Here is a 17,302-nt window from a genome sequence, read left to right as displayed (position 1 = left end):
GTCCCCACACCTTATAGCGTATAGTCTGGCGCCATAAGCGGGTGTGATACAGAGCAATACGCAACTCTCAGACACAGAGTGCAGAAGTGGTTCTATAGCCTGAGTGCCTCATGGAACAAGTGGGTCTTTGGGGGATTTCTTGGAAGCCAGGAGAGTGGGGGAAGCAAAGCTAGATCTATTCAATATAGCAGCTAGTTGCTCACTCGAACACTGGCAAGGAGGTATTTCTGTGACGCTTAGAACAGTATGTTAATATAAGGCTCCTGGTGATCTAGGAGGTAGCAGAACACAGAGAAGATGCCTCACAGTACCCATCCAGCTGTCTGAAGAATATGCAGGAACAGCCAATAAACACCTAAGAAGTAGAGGTCTTTTTGTCTCTTTTTATGGTGATAAGATCTTCTACACTAACTACAGAGGTGAATAGCTGAATGCTGTTGTAACAAGCCAGACTAGGATCTCTTCTCCGCATGGGCTATGCATTAAGCTCCTATTAAGTCTGACTTATGCAGGTACATTTTATAGAGCATAGGCTCCCTAAGCAAAATTACTGATTTTGTAACCATTGCAAAATAAGCTTTCTGACCCTGGCTACTTAATTCATTCAGAAGGTTATAGGAACACAGCACATGGTCCCTCTCCAAAGAGGTGCCATGAAAGCCTATTTATACATTATTCTGCACCATTCAAACCAATGGCTCTTCTCCGAAGCAGCTTAACTCCTGAATGCAAGCTACACGTAGTTAGAGGGCTTGTCTACATGAATCCAGAAAATTAATCTGAATTAACCAAAGGTGTGAATTTGAAGTAGATTAGTGAAACCACATTAAACCCCGGTGTGAACACCCTCAGTCAGAATTAAAGTGGCCTTATCTTAATTAACTTCCACGGTGAATTATACTAAACTGAATTATGGCCACTTTAATTCTGAATAACCGCATCCTCCCAGGGATTTAGTGCAGGTTAACTAATCCACTTCAAATTCACTCCTTTAGTTCATTTGGATTAATTTTCCTGGATGTCCCAGTGTAGACAAGACCTTCAGAATTAATACAGAACTAGTGTTTCTAGACTCATTTCTTCAATTCTTTTCCACCTACTGTAGTTTTTAGTTACTGTGGCCAGAACTAGAACAATGCATACTGCTGGGCTGTGAATATTAGTGCCAAAAGGAATTACTGGGATTGTTTAGTCTCCAGAAGAGAAGAATGAGGGGGGATTTGATAGCAGCCTTCAACTACCTGAAGGGGGGTTCCAAAGAGGATGGAGTTCGGCTGTTCTCAGTGGTGGCAGATGACAGAACAAGGAGCAATGGTCTCAAGTTGCAGTGGGGGAGGTCCAGGTTGGATATCAGGAAAAACTATTTCACTAGGAGGGTGGTGAAACACTGGAATGCGTTACCTAGGGAGGTGGTGGGATCTCCTTCCTTGGAGGTTTTTAAGGCCCGGCTTGACAAAGCCCTGGCTGGGATGATTTAGCTGGGAATTGGTCCTGCTTTGAGCAGGGGGTTGGACTAGATGACCTCTTGAGGTCCCTTCCAACTCTGATATTCTATGATTCTATGATTCTAAACTTGGCCTAACTGCTTAACTACCCTATTTTCTGTGGGTATTTTACATGGTTAAATGGGGAGGGGAACTGGTGCATTGCAGACTGCTTAGGGTGTTGGTAATGGGGCCTCTTACATGCAGCCTGCTGACTTGACTGGTCTGATCTGGTCTAGTCAGTAGTCACAGACTACTGTGTTTTGCCCTCTGATAGGTCTTTAGTGGCCTAAAGAAAATGGATTGATGGGCTCACTCCAGTTCCTAGTGGTCAGATGTTCACATCATAAACCCCAACAACTGGCAGTCTTGTTTGACTACCTTAGCAAAAAGAGCAAGGAATGAGTGTGCCAGAGGAACTGAATTACCCTCTCATCCCTACAAATAGTCCCTCTAGCTGACGTTTGAAGCTGGAGTGAAACAATATGAGGAAAGCTTATACTTCCACTGCCTGCTCTACAGCTCAATAGAGATTCCAACCTCCAGAGCTGTTAGCTTTCCACCTTTTGCCAGCATTAAATTCACTTAAAATACAAGCTAGTAAACTGCATACAGTCCCTTACTAGGTATTATAGCCTCATTGCTTCTATGGTGACAGGTTTCAGAGTATCAGGGGGTAGCCGTGTTAGTCTGTATCTACAAAAACAACAAGGAGTCTGGTGGCACCTTAAAGACTAACAGATTTATTTGGGCATAAGCTTTCGTGGGTAAAAACCTCACTTCTTCAGATGCATCTGAAGAAGTGAGGTTTCAGAGTGGTAGCCATGTTAATTTATTCTTTTGCGTAGAGACTGTCTGGTTTGGCCAATGTACATTGGCCAGCAATGCCCCTCTGCCATGTACATTGACCAAACCGGACAGTCCCTATGCAAAAGAATAAATGGACACAAGTCAGACATCAGGAATTACAACATTCAAAAACCAGTAGGAGAGCACTTCAATCTGTCTAGTCACTCAATAACAGACTGAAAAGTGGCAATTCTTCAACAAAAAAACTTCAAAAACAGACTCCAACGTGAAACTGCAGAACTGGGATTAATTTGCAAACTGGACACCATCAAATCAGGCCTGAATAAAGACTGGGAGTGGTTGGGTCATTACAAAACCTAATTTCCCCATACTAATTCCTCCCTACTGTTACTCACACCTTCTTGTCAACTGTTTGAAATGAGCCACCCTCATTACCACTACAAAAGTGATTTTTCCTTCCTTGGTATTCTACTGTTAATTGAATTGTCTCGTTAGACTGACCCCTCACCCCCCACTTGGTAAGGCAACTCCCATCTTTTCATGTACTATGTATATACCTGCTACTGTATTTTCCATTCCATGCATCTGATGAAGTGGGCTCAGCCACGAAAGCTTATGCCCAAATAAATTTGTTAGTTTCTAAGGTGCCACAATGACTCCTCGGTGTTATTGATTCTATGGTATTTCCACATCTATGTACACTACTGGTTTTGACCCATAGATGGCAGCAGCCATTTGCAGTTGCAGACAGGTGCTTTCATTGTATGCTATCTGCTAGTTAGTTTCAATAGGTTCAGCTACACTAGGAAATTGTGCTGATACTACAAGTGTGATCCAAACCTTGTGATTTAGGAACTCAAGATCGCCTTTCTCTGTCTCTGCTTAGCCTGCTACAAGCATAACTTTGTCATTGACTATCTGCAAGAGCTTGGGGCTGTCACTTAACTCATCTGTGCTTCAGTTTGCCCATCTGTAAAATGGGGATAATAGGAGGTTCTGAGGCTTAGTTTAAAGATGTAAATGCACTGTATAAAGGGATAAATATTCAGAGGGTAAAAAGTTTGTAACCAATTATATGCAACAGGTTTCAGCACAATGAAGTTTGTTTTATTATTTATTATTACTTCAAATTACACTAAAAAATCCATCAATTAGGCCTTATTCTTTTTTCCTGGGCATTTTATTTTCTACAGAGACTATGCAATTTTTTATTATTTACTTGGTTAATTTTACGTATAATTTTCATTGCCTTAACTTCTCATGAAGTGTCATATTTCTGCTCCTTAAAGAGTAATGTATTTACTAAAAACACTATATTAAAGATTTCCATTTTTTAAGCTTTCTGTATGTGTACGTCCCATAAAGGTTGCACTTTGTTTATACTTCCTAGACGCGAGTTAGTAAAACGAGTTATTTGAGATCATTTAAAGAAAAAGAAATTTAAAATGGAGCAGGCGTGGCAGAGGCAAACCCTTGCTTTTCAGCCACTATGGTTTATTCCATCCCCCTGTCTTCTGGAGTTGGCTGATTCAGTTGGGGTGAGGGTGTTTATACCAAAGCCAGTGATCAGCAACAGTCTCGTCAGTTGTCCGTGTAACTGAAATGGCCAAGAGTTTCTTTGTCGCCAAGGTGAAAATGACCAATGAAACCTTGCAAAAGTGTCCTGTGCGTTGGTGGCAACAGTGATGGATCGTGATGGTACCAATGATGGATATAAAGTGAATATGCAAGCAAACAACTTTACGCACCTTGCCAGAGATTGATCCATTTGGAATTTGCTAGGACGATTCCATCCCCCTTCCTCCATCTCTGTCTCCTAACCAGATGGTTAACTATTTAGAGCAGGGACCTCTTTTTCCCTGCAATGTCCATAAAGCAACACATGAATTGCAGGCACTTTCCCAGTAGTAACCAGCAGCATCATTATGATTTATTTACTACTCGGAGAGTGCTCTAGACGTGCATGGCAGCACAAATACAAACTGATTCCCTGCCTGCGGAGTTGACACTCCAAGGCCCCAGGCTTGCAACTGGCTGTGCAAACAGATCCTGGTACCCACATGCACAGAAGTCATTGGGGCTTGGACCGGATGTAGGGGATTAACATAGTCTTAGCTGGGTGAACTGACGTAGCTCTATTAAAGTTGGTGGAAATATGCCAATTTGTACCAGGTGAGGATTTGGGCCATGGAGTCAATGTCTGGATCAGGGCCTAAGTTGAAACAAGAGCAGGTGGAGGTGAGAAACACCAGAAAGATTAGAAAAACAAGAAGTAAGGCGAGCGAATGCAGCCACATGGCAAGGTAATGCACTGAGCTAGAGGGTCACACAAACAACTTTTGTTATATTTATGGGGTTTTAGTTATGGTAAATTTAATTTTAATGGGCCTGGGAGCAGTGTAGGATGTATAGGAGTCCCTAATTAATAAGGTGCTTCAAACTACCAATTGAAATTTGTGCCCAAAAGAGCCAAGTTATTTAAAACATGAAGGTAGAAAACCATTTTAAAAACCCTAATCTTTGATCCACATGGCAGATCTCAATTCCACTCTCTCTCAGATCATAAAGCTCCTCAAAGTTCTACCTACTACATAACATTTCAACCTGTGGGAGTCCTGTGCACGTAGTCAGCCCCAGGATACCAGCTCTGAAATCTACTCTGTGGAATAAAATGGAGAATTTTCAGTCTTGTTGAATGCTTTGCAAAAAAGCAATTGGATGATACTGACTCTTCTAAACGCTACATCTGCCCTCGCTGGGATTTTTTTCTCTCTCTCTAAAGTAATTTTAAAATGGTAATTGTTTTCCCCTTGCAAGTATCAGTTGCACGCTAAATAACACTAGTTGCATTATCAGTTTTAAGCATACTCATTTTAACAGCTGTTCTTCAAACTAAGGTCACAGGCAGTGCACCGGATTTCATTGTGTAGCTTTCTAGCTCCACAGTCCTTGCACCTGTCACCTGTAATAAACACTCAGACTCTGAAGTGCTATTGTGTAAATCCCCAGTGTGTATCTCACATGTTTGATCCTATTGGTAAAGAAATCTGCTTGCCAGTTTTCTAGTAGATCTCAGTAAATTTCACATTATTTTCACTTGTGATGCTTTTAATTTTTGACTTGTTACATTTCTTTGACACATACCAGATTTTCTGATGCTAGCCCACATCTTTTAGGGTGAAATTTTGTACCTACAATTTAGCATTACTTAGCTGTTTATGTCCTTGATGTACAATGACCTACATTTTTGGTGCAAAACTGCACCTGCATAAACAAAAACAAAAATTTGTCTCTCAAACCACAGTTCAGCTCAGAGCAGCATAAAAAAAAAAGTTATTTGCTTTTTTCCCCCTTCCCTGTAAAAAGAATCACAAATGCCATTCATTAAAATAGCAGCCAACAACTTTTTAATTCCTGTCCTTTTTGTTTAAAACACCCTAAAGTTTTAGACACTACCTTTTATGGCGATACTTAAGTTTAAAAGTAAAATGTGAAGCTTTTAAACAGAGCTGGTGAGGAATTTTCCATTGAAATTGTTTTATTGTTCCATTGGAAAAATTGAAACATTTTAGTTTGTTAAATCAAGGCAGGGGGCTGGACACAATGACCTTTCGGGGTCCCTTCCAGTTCTGTGAGATAGGTATATCTCCATATTTTAGGGGGGAGGGGTAGCTCAGTGGTTTGAGCATTGACCTGCTAAAGCCAGGGTTGTGAGCCCAATCCTTGAGGGGGCCATTTAGGGAACTGGGGTAGAAATCTGTCTAGGGATTGGTCCTGCTTTGAGCAGGGGGTTAGACTAGATGACCTCCTGAGGTCCCTTCAAACCCTGATATTCTATGAAATAGAAATATTGTTTTCCAGTTCAGTTTGACGTTTGCTTGAGCAGTTGTGGTGTCCATATGAGTGTGCCCCATTCTTCTCAATGGGCTGGGCTGCCTGGTTTGACTACATCTCCCATGATGCACTTCAGTATCTCCACTGGTTGAACTCACAGTGTGCATCATGGGAGTCATGTGCTGATGCAGCCAATTTGGGACAAAAACAAATGTCAAAATATCAGAATTTCCCACAGAATGGAAATTCCAGTGTTCAGCCATCTCTACTTATAAATTGTTTTTAATTATAAATACCCTCATGAAAGGGATCACCTACTTAGACTGCTGGCTGAACAGTTTCTTTCAGATAATGTTCATTAAAAATGTCATTTGTGGTTAGAGAATTATGCTGAACTAATCCTGATTGTTGTGATTGTGTTCATTACTCATACGTATTTGCTGACGCATTCTATGAATAACTTCCAATCTCATTGGTTGTTTTCTTTGAAAGTTTGCTTTTTGCGCTGTACGATTAGTCACTGAGGACACCTGGCATTTGTGATAACATGTGGGGTTGCTCTTTAATAATTATTAATATTGTATCGGGGTCTGTCACTAGTGTGGTGTGTTTGTACCATATAATGAAATGATATTTCACCCTAGGGGATCTATTTAGGTATCCTAAGGAAAGAGCCACCCAACAGCTTATGTTTAAGGATCATTAAGAGACAATCATAGAATATCAGGGTTGGAAGGGACCTGAGGAGGTCATCTGGTCCAACCCCCTCACCGTGCACCGTGATCCTCCAAATACTCATGAATAACCAATCATACAACCCTGCAAAACGTGGCAAACCAAGCTTGGCACTTTTAGTCATGAAAATATTAATGTATCTGGGTTTTGTCTGTTTAACTATTTGACCAGCTCCACTTAAAACACAGACCAGAGACCCCCTCATTTAGTCCAACAATGCCAGAGCAGGTAGCCTTAATAGCCGCTTTCATAGACTCATAGACTTTAGGTATGTCTACACTGCATTTAAAAACCTGCGGCTGGTCCAAGTCAGCTGACTTGATCTCATGGGGTTCGGGCTAAGGGGCTGTTTAATTGCAATGTAGACATTTGGGCTTGAGCTGGAGCCCAAGCCCTGGGACTCCACAAATGGGGAAGGGCCCCAGAGCAGAGCCCGAACGTCTACACCACAATTAAGCAGCCCCATGAGCCCAAGTCAGCTGACCCAGGCCAACCACAGGAGTCTCATTGTAGTGTAGACATACCCATAAAGGCCAGAAGGGACCATCATGATCATCTAGTCTGATCTCCTGCACATTGCAGGCCATTCACTCTTGTAATAAGTCCATAACCTCTGGCTGAATTACTGAAGTCCTCGGCTCTTTATTTATAGACGTCAAGTTAAAGAGAATCCACCATGGACTCTAGTTCAATCCAGCAAATGACCCATGGCACACACTGCAGAAGATGGCGAAAAAACCCCTAGGGGTCTCTGCCAATCTGACCTAGGAGAAAATTCCTTCCCGACCCCAAACATGGTGATCAGTTAGACCCGGAGCATGTGGGCAAGACCTGCCAGCCAGACACCTGGCAAACCATTCACTGTACTAACTCCAAGCCCTCTCCCTCTAGTGTCTCATCTCTGGCCATGGAGGTATTTGCTAATAGCAGATGTAGATGGGCCATATGCCATTGTAGGCAACATCATCATAACATCCCCTCCATAAACTTATCAAGCTCAGTCTTAAAACAAGTTAGGTTTTTTGCACCCACTACTCCCCTTGGAAGGCTGTTACAGAACATCAGTCCTTTGATGGTTAGATATCTTCATTTAATTTCAAGCCTAAACTTAGTGATGGCCAGTTTATACCCATTTGTTCTTGTGCCAATATTGACCCTTAACTTAAATAACTCCTCTCCCTCCATGGTGTTTAATCCCTTTGATGTATTTATAGATAGCAATCATATCCCCCTCAGCCTTCATTTTGTTAGGCTAAATAGGCCAAGTTCCTTACATATCCTCTCATAAAGTAGGTTTTCCATTCCTCCAATCATCCTAATAGTCCTTCTCTGCACCTGTTCCAGTTTGAATTCATCTTCCTTAAACATGGGAGACCAGAAATGCACACAGCATTCCAGATGAGGTCTCACCAGTTCCTTGTATAATGATAATAACACTTCTGTGTCTCTACTGGAAATACTTCACCTGATGCATCCTAAGATTGCACTAGCCTTTTTCAGGGCCGTATCACATTGGCAGCTCATAGTCATCCTGTGATCAACCAACATACTCGGTCTTTCTTCTCTGTCACTTCCAACTGATACATCCCCAGCTTATAGAAAAATTCTTGTTGTTAGTCCCTAAGTGCCTGACCTTGCACTTTGTGCTATTAAGTTTTATCCCATTTTTATTATTCCAGATTTCAAGGGCATCCAAATCTCCTTGTATGATATTCTGGTCCTCCTCCATATTGGTATACACCTCCCAACTTTTTGTCATCCACAAATGTTATTAGCGCACTCCCACTTTTTGAGCCAAAAATGAATGAAAATATTAAATGAGGTCCCAAGACCGAACCTTGAGGAACTCCACTAGTAACCTCCTGGATCGGAGCTCTCTTTAGTGAGCATTGTAGTTTTAAAATACCTTTTCCTCTGATGCTTTGTTCCAATCACTAAACATAAATACATTGTTTTAAGCAAGTCATTGGTCACTGTCACTGGTCACCTCTGGGAGGAAACACGGCAGCTTGAAACCCAGTTGGGCCTGTAAGGTGATAAATGGTTGGCATACACGGGATACAATGGGTCCTGGTCTGAGAGTACAATGATTGTGAGACAGCTATGGGCAAAAAGGAGTGGGCACTAAAATAGATCAGAAGGTCAGTAGAGGTGCAGCTAGCCCTGGAACCATGACAGTATAGTTTCTAGAGAACAATAAACTCCCACTAGGAATTTTCAGACCAGTAACCATTTATGCTAAAAGTCTTGAAAAGTTCATAGTTCACAACCATTTTCACCTGTGCACCGTGATCATCCAAATACTCATGAATAACCAATCATACAACCCTGCAAAACGTGGCAAACCAAGCTTGGCACTTTTAGTCATGAAAATATTAATGTATCTGGGTTTTGTCTGTTTAACTATTTGACCAGCCCCACTTAAAACGCTTCTCCCCCATCCCATGTTTTCTCTTGCAGAAAACCCCAACAGTAATAGCCCTAAACAGTGTTGTGATACTATTATAAGCAATAGTTTACCAATCCTGTAGAATACTGTAGTACTTCTTTGCAATGGGTTGTCTAATAGGTTAACATGTTACCCACTTCCTAAATGTTTTCTAGTAGTAAAGCCATTCAGGCCTAGGCATTGTTCACTCATCAGTAAACAGCTGAACTATGTATACATGAACAACAAGGAGTCTGGTGGCACCTTAAAGACTAACCAGTCTTTAAGGTGCCACCAGACTCCTTGTTGTTTTTGTAGATACAGACTAACACGGCTACCCCCTGATACTTGACACTATGTATACATGGTGGTTTCAAAAACTGATTGAACGTAATATTCTAGTACATGTTTATTGTGTTAAACCCTTACATTGCAAACTCCCCATACAACTGCCTTCTATAGGAGTCATGACCAGATGCATGGAGGGGGTGGGAAAGAGCCTAGTTAAAGTTCCCACCGATGGCATGGAGCCCATGTGTTACAGTGAGATTTGTTTTCCTTTCTCCTGCTTGTGTGAGATCTACAATCTCCTGTGGCTTGCAGCATAGGCGCCAACTTTTCCAGGCGCCCGTGGGTGCTCGCCCCTGGCCCTGCCTCCTCCTGCCCTGCCCTGCCCCCGTCCCAAACCCTTCCCCAAAGTCCCCGCCCCAGCTCCGCCCCCTCCCTGTCCCTATTGGATCCCTTCCCCAAATCCCCGCCCCAGCCCCACCTCTTCCCCAAGCGCGCCGCATTTCCCCTTCTCCCCCACTCCCTCCCAGCGCTTGCCGCCATGAATCAGCTGTTTCGCGGCGGGAAGCACTGGGAGGGAGGGGGGGGAAGCGGAGCCGTGGCGCGCTCAGGGGAGGAGGCGGAGCGGAGGTGAGCTGGGGCGGGGAGCTGCCGGTGGGTGCAGAGCAGAGCACCCACCAATTTTTCCCCGTGGGTGCTCCAGCCCCGGAGCACCCACTGAGTCGGCACCTATGGCTTGCAGCAAAACCAAACCCTGTAGCTAAGCTGTTCTGCATGAGGGGGAGAAGAGATAGCTCTTTGGGGCAAGGATTCTGCTGGCCCTAAGGGCTCCTGATCGGAGTGGGGGTATGTAGGAGTTACTGCAACACTAACAATAAATAATAGTAACACCTTCCTGCATTCAAATATGGCCTATCTGAAATTGGGGCGGAGGGAGAATTAACCCCTTCACTGCTACTTTTACATGGATGTCCCAGTGGACATACCTCAATTCAGTTTGTAGGAGAATTAATTCAGACTGTCTTCTTTGTTTAAGAGATTTAACTCACTCTTCCCTTTTATTGTACCATGGCTTAGTTGTATCTAATGCCCTTCATTGTTGCAACAGTTGCATAAGCCCCAGTGACATTATTCTGTGATTTGCATAGAAACGGCTTTCACTTCATTGAAATTCATTCATTTTACGGCCAGAAGGGACAAGAATGATCATCCAACCTGACCTCCTGCATAACACAGACCAGAGAATTTCACCCAATGATTCCTGCTTCTAGGCCAATAACTAGATTGTGTTCTTGCCTTTTAATATCATATTTACAATTTGCTAATGCAGCTAGCCTCAACTAAGTTTAGTTTCCAAACCACCTTGGTGAACTGATCACTTGGGGAGGAAAGGGCTTCAGGATTACAAATCTCCCCAACCCGCCGATGGTGGGGAAGAAGAGACCTTGGGCTTCCTCACCCAGCTCATTTCAGTACTAAAGAACTCATTTCCATAAGTGAGGCTGACCACAGGTCTGCCCTGAGTTCTTGGAGGTGCCCACGCTGGCATGGCAACTGCATGTGTAAATATAGCACGTCCCTCCCTTTCCGGGCTGTGGTGAGGTTTTGAGGTGTTCAGACACTATGGAAATGGGGGACTAAATTCCCTCAGTTAGCTGTAACTGTTCACAAGCACTGCAGCTTTATCTCTTGTGTGGGTTCCCATTTGCCGTGCCACCAAAAGCAAAACATCGCCGGCAGATATTTAGTCTCAGATTCTTGTAGCCACCCTGACTGAACTGCTGTGTGGGGAGGTGGGGGCAAAGCTGCAAGAGCATGACAGGAAGTTCTGAGAGAGCTGACAGCGTTATCATCGCTAAAGAAACCACTTCCTTCAATAGCCACGTGTTCATTGTACCTCTCTGTTCAGCGCCAGGCCCGGAGAGTCGGGTCACTGGTAGAGTGAAAAGTGAATATTGCAAATGGCAGTCATGAGACAGTGCATGCAGTTTCAGATCTCATGTTATGTCCTTCTCCCCTAACCTCCGAAATCCAGGCTGTCACGCAGTTCTGGGGCTTTTTCCTCCATAATATCATTAGACTCCATCCTTTCCTCTACTTCGCTATTAGTCATCTTTTGCTTTAAGCATGGCAACCTCTCAGTCTCTGGCTTTCTTTTATTTCTTCTCTGTAAAACCACTGTGAAGATCATCCTCGTCTTCCTTCGTCCTCTAAATCACTGGACTTCGCATCCTCTCACTTGAATCCTGTCTCCTACCAAGAAGAACATTTTCTTGTGACAGTGCACTGCACTGAGGTTCCAGGAGATTGAAGGTCAGTCGGTTCCACTATCACAGACTTGCTGTGTGACTCTGGGCAAATCACTTGATCTCGCCGTGCCTCAGTTCTCCATCTGTAAAATGGAGATCACCTTCCTTCCCCACACACTCTCTTTGGCTGGCTGTCGACTGTAAGCACTTTGAGGCAGGACCCGTCCCTTACCATGTGTCTGTACGGTGCGTAGCACAATGGGGCCTGGATCTTGGTTGGGGCTTCCAGGCACTATTGTAATACAAATAATAATCTTACTACATCAAATTCAAGGTCAATTGTGCACAATTTCACATCAACAATCATATCTACCTCTTCTCATCAGTAGATCTCAAAGCAATTTACAATTAGGTAAGTATCATTAACCCCCTTTTACAGATGGGGAAAGCAACTTACCCAACTTATCCAACAGCAGATCAGGGACTAGAACCCAGCTCACGTAAGTCCCAGTCCAGTGCATTAGCCTTCCCTACAGTGCCTCTCTCTACACACCTATTTCCTTCCCTTCCTTCATCCCAACCCTAAATTCTTCTTTCACCTGCTTCTCCCACTCCCTATAGATCTTGTTTGCCTGGAAGAGCAATCCACTTGGTAGGCGCCAAGAATGTTTGATTGCTAGGTTTTAAAACTACTTTTATATAACCTTTCCACGTTGATCTTGCTGCCACAGCTTTCCCCTTGCCAATTAGGGCATGAACTAACTTGTATATCATATTTTCTTGTCTGAATTAAAGCATAAAGTCCTTGGACAGGGAATCTTGTCTTAGGTATGTTTAAAGTGCCATGTGTGATGGAGATTAAATAATAAATCGTCCCCAGTGGATCACTTGGAAAGGGAAAAGAGACACTGTAATGGCTAGAAAGGTAGAACCCAGGAAAGGGTAATGAGCCTCATTCTGCTCTCGTTTATAGCAGGTTTACAATAGTGTCCCTGCACCGATGAAACTGGAAATGCTCTTGAGTTCACAGAGTGTGGTAGGAGATTCAAAAATGGGTGTCTTTGCCGCTGCCATATCCCATGAAATGCCGTGCCCCTCTTTAAATAAAATCTCAGAGGTGCAATTGTATTAGATATTTTCACAAATCTCTCTTGATAAATTCATCCCAGAATCAATCCTGTAATGGTCATATGTTATTCTAAGCAGTGCTTAATTTGCGCCAGGGCTTGCCGGCGCTGAGCCCCTGCACCTCTAGGCTTGGCAGTTCACAGCTCCGGCCCCTCTGGGCTTCCCGTGTCAGCTAGGAAAGTAAAAAAAATTGCTTGAGCCCTGGTAGCTAATTGCTTGAGCACCAGCATCTCTGTCATTACAAATTAAGCACTGATTCTAAGACATCCAGAGGGTGGTTGTGTGGGATTGAGGGGGAGGGGGTAAATACACTGAATAAGATTTTCAAAAATGCCTCCGTGACTTAAGACTCTAAGTCCATTGAAAGCACTTAGAAACTTCTAAACATTTTACCCCTTCAAACTATGAAATTCTGAATGCTTGAGTTGAGCCTGGCTAGAAAAGCATTTGATTTCAGCTTCTCAAACAAATTAAAAACTTTGGAAGGGCACCAGTTCTCTATGAGTTCTGAGAAATGCACTTATAACCAGGTGGAATCCTTCATTATAGGAATGTCATTAATGTCACCCAAATTCTGCAGAAGTACCCAGGAGATACCATTCTTTTCAAATAAGCCTTGGCGCAGAGTGTGTTAACAGGGGGAGTGTGTCACAACAGAAGAAATACCATTCTACCATTAACAGAGAAGGGAAACAAACAAATGGATGGCATGCTCCCCCATACAGCTGAAATGCAACTTAACTCAAAAAGAAACAACTTAACTCAAAAAGAAACAACTTAACTCAAAAAGATACTGAATTGTGTGAAAATAGCCAGACAAAGTGAGTGAGGTAATATATTTTATTGGACAATTTCTATCGGTGAGAGAGACAAGCTTTTGAGCTTACATAGAGCTCTTCTTCAGGTCTGGCAAATGTACTCAGAGTGTCGCAGCTAAATACTGTTCCACCTTATATTTAACTGTGACACTCTGAATACGCTTCCTAGACCAGAAGAAGAGCTCTGTGTAGCTCGAAAGCATGTACCAGCTCATGCTCAGATCCCCATGTCTCCACCAAACACTGACAAATATATGGCTGGAACCAGTCTGGGTCACCTGTGTGTTAGTATTGTTAAAATAGGTATTAGAACGATAATTTCTGCCTTAATCTCACTCATAACCTCTGTATCCCACATTGTAAGGTAATGTTTGAGCATTTGCATTGTAAGCCTTTGTAACTGTGTACATCACCAGACAGGAGAGAGACATTAGTTAGCGTGAAATGCTAGTGTCCAACAGAAGGTGGTACGTGCTGCCCAAAAAGGAAGACCCATTGACACCAGATGGACTAGAGTGGAAGATTGAAAGGGACCAAGGACTTTGTTGTTTACTCTTCCCATCCATGAAGATGAGACTTGCAAGTGAAGACTTTGTTTACTAGAGTGAAGTTGGTCCAGTGAAAGATATTACCTCACTCACCTTGTCTCTCTACTATCGTGGGACTGACATGGCTACAACAACACTGCCTACAACAATGAAAACAGCCATAAGATGTAGGGCCAGGTCCTCAGCTGATGCATCTTAGCGTAGCTCCATGAAGTCAGTGGAGCTACACTGATTTACAGCAACTGAGAATCTGGCATTTGGTGTATTGGGAAGCCAGGCTGTTGATGTTACTCAATGTTTTTCCTGCACGTTGGCTCAGATCTCCACGTTGGTTCTGAAAGCATATTTAGTTCTGCAGCTAGTATTTTTGCCACAAATTTGAAAAGAAACTACTTCTAACGAAACCAAACCCGCACAAGTAGGAAAGTACTAGCATAAAAAACAGCCTTAGACTAGCTTTTTTTGATCACTGTAGGGGAATTCAAATGTGCTGTTTAATAGAACAATATACTAAAAGGATCTGTATGGTAGAACTAGCTCTCTCTTAGCATTGCAACTGATTTAATAAAGTGTTCCCCAAAATGGGATTGCAAGCCAAGGAAATTAATCTTCAAGAATCCTTAAATCCCCTATATTGACTCTCCATGTACAGGCTACAGAATTGGTAACTGTATAACATTCACTCATAGATTAAACAATGTCCTTGAAAACAGGTCTTGTTAATGTTTACGGTACTGAAATATTTCATTCCATTTTTGTTTTCATTGTAGCAAAAAAACTGAGGAACTTTTTAATTGACACCTAAATTTCCTTGGATAGCACATGTCAAGAAATCAAGGGAAAGATTCCCTCTTCTCATGTTTCCAGGTGGTTCAGGATTTCTCAAGGTGCAAAAGGAGTGTCTCAGAAACCCAACTGTGATGCTGGTAGACCAGGTACCAGCTCATGCTCAGATCCCCATGTCTCCACCAAACACTGACAAATATACGGCTGGAACCAGTCTGGGTCACCTGTGTGTTAGTATTGTTAAAATAGGTATTAGAACGATAATTTCTGCCTTAATCTCACTCATAACCTCTGTATCCCACATTGTAAGGTAATGTTTGAGCATTTGCATTGTAAGCCTTTGTAACTGTGTAAGTCACCAGACAGGAGAGAGACATTAGTTAGCGTGAAATGCTAGTGTCCAACAGAAGGTGGTACGTCCTACCCAAAAAGGAAGACCCATTGACACCAGATGGACTAGAGTGGAAGACTGAAAGGGACCAAGGACTTTGTTGTTTACTCTTCCCATCCATGAAGATGAGACTTGCAAGTGAAGTTTACTTGAGTAAAACTTGTTTACTAGAGTGAAACATTCACAAGCACATAAGACATTGTTATTTATGCTCTCCCTCACCACCACCATGAAGATGAGACTTGCAGGTGAATTCCTCCCATCAGCTGAGTTTGCAACTCAAAGCAGAAGGGGGGAAGGGAATAAAAACCCTTTACAAGGAGGAACTGGATCTGAATGCTGCTTGGATTCTGGAGGGCAAGGATTACTGGGCATAAGCAAAAGATCCCCAGTGCTTAGCCTGGGTTAGCTCTAAAGGTCGGATAGCATTTGTTTATCATAAAAGGTTCTATTACTTCTGAAACATAAGAGAAGAACTCATTTGTGTGTATCTATGTTTACCTGCTTTAACTTTGTAAATAACTCTCATTTCCTTTTCCTATATAATAAATCTTGAGATAGTTTATTATAGGATTGGCTACAAGCGTTCTTTGGTTTGAGATCTAAAGTGCAATTGAGCTAGGGTACGTCACTGGTCTTTTGGAACTGAGAGTAACCTGAATATCGCTGTGATACTTGGTATAAAGAACCATCATTCACAAATGCAGGCTTACCAGGTTGATAAAACAGATTGGCGTATCCAAGAGGATTGTCTGTGACTCCACGTTTAGGCTATTCTAGTGCCTGAGGAGTTTACACTTGATAATCAGTTGGTGAAATCTAACTATAGAACTCACAGCCAATGTGGGGTTTGTGCCCTGTTTTGTAAGGATGGTACTTACGCTCTTGACTCACTGCAGGACAGGAGACTAATACCATTTTCATCCATCATTTCATGTTTCAGATTAGTGTGGAGGACTGTAAGACTCGTTGCAGTATAGCTCCTTGAATTTTTTCACACTACGTTTCTTCCTAAAAAAAAAAAAAAGACATGTTTTCAATAAGCAAAACTTTTAATGAAAAAGTGTCCACATTATAGAAACTTTCCATTGTTCTTTTTATCAACATTTTCCAATTTCCATTTGTATCAAAAAATTTAAGAAAATATTTAACACAATTGTTTCAGTCCTTTTTATTTATCAAAAATCCAGTTTTATTTTCAAAAATATTTCAACAAAAAATATTAAAATTTCATGGAAAAGGAAGTATTGGGTGAATCTATGAAAGTGAAGTATGTTTTGAACCCAGAAAATAGAAACAGCTTTGAAATTTTTTTGTAAAATCATTTCCCCATTTTTCTGCCAGCTCTAAGAAGGAGCTTTCTCAGCCCCCAGCAGAAGGGATAGGGGTGAGACTTGTACAAATAAAATTATTATGACTAGTTATTTATTTTTTGGTAAACGTGTGAAGATACAGAAGTTACTTCTGAACTCTCCCGCCAACCCCCATGTAAAACAATGAATTCATCTGGGGACATTTCATTATTAAAAGCATAAATATTGAATGATAAAAACCTAGCAAAGCCAAAATTTCAGAGCATCTCTTATGCTTTGATATTACAACACCTAAGCCATGTAGTGGCATGTCTAACACAGCAACACCCAGACACAGTGAGGTGAGCTTTAGCAGAATTTCCTTACTTTTGTGGGTTTGTCAGCCACTAAATGTATTTGAGGTTTCTTGCTCTTGTTGTCAAAACTTCCTGTAATTCTTTTAATGCCTCTGACATCTGGATAATGGAGAGAAAGCTTCACCTTCAGCATT

The sequence above is a fragment of the Chrysemys picta genome, chromosome 5 (genome assembly GCF_011386835.1).
Source record: "Chrysemys picta bellii isolate R12L10 chromosome 5, ASM1138683v2, whole genome shotgun sequence".
Taxonomy (NCBI): Eukaryota; Metazoa; Chordata; order Testudines; family Emydidae; genus Chrysemys; species Chrysemys picta.
This window is presented reverse-complemented; position numbering follows the sequence as displayed.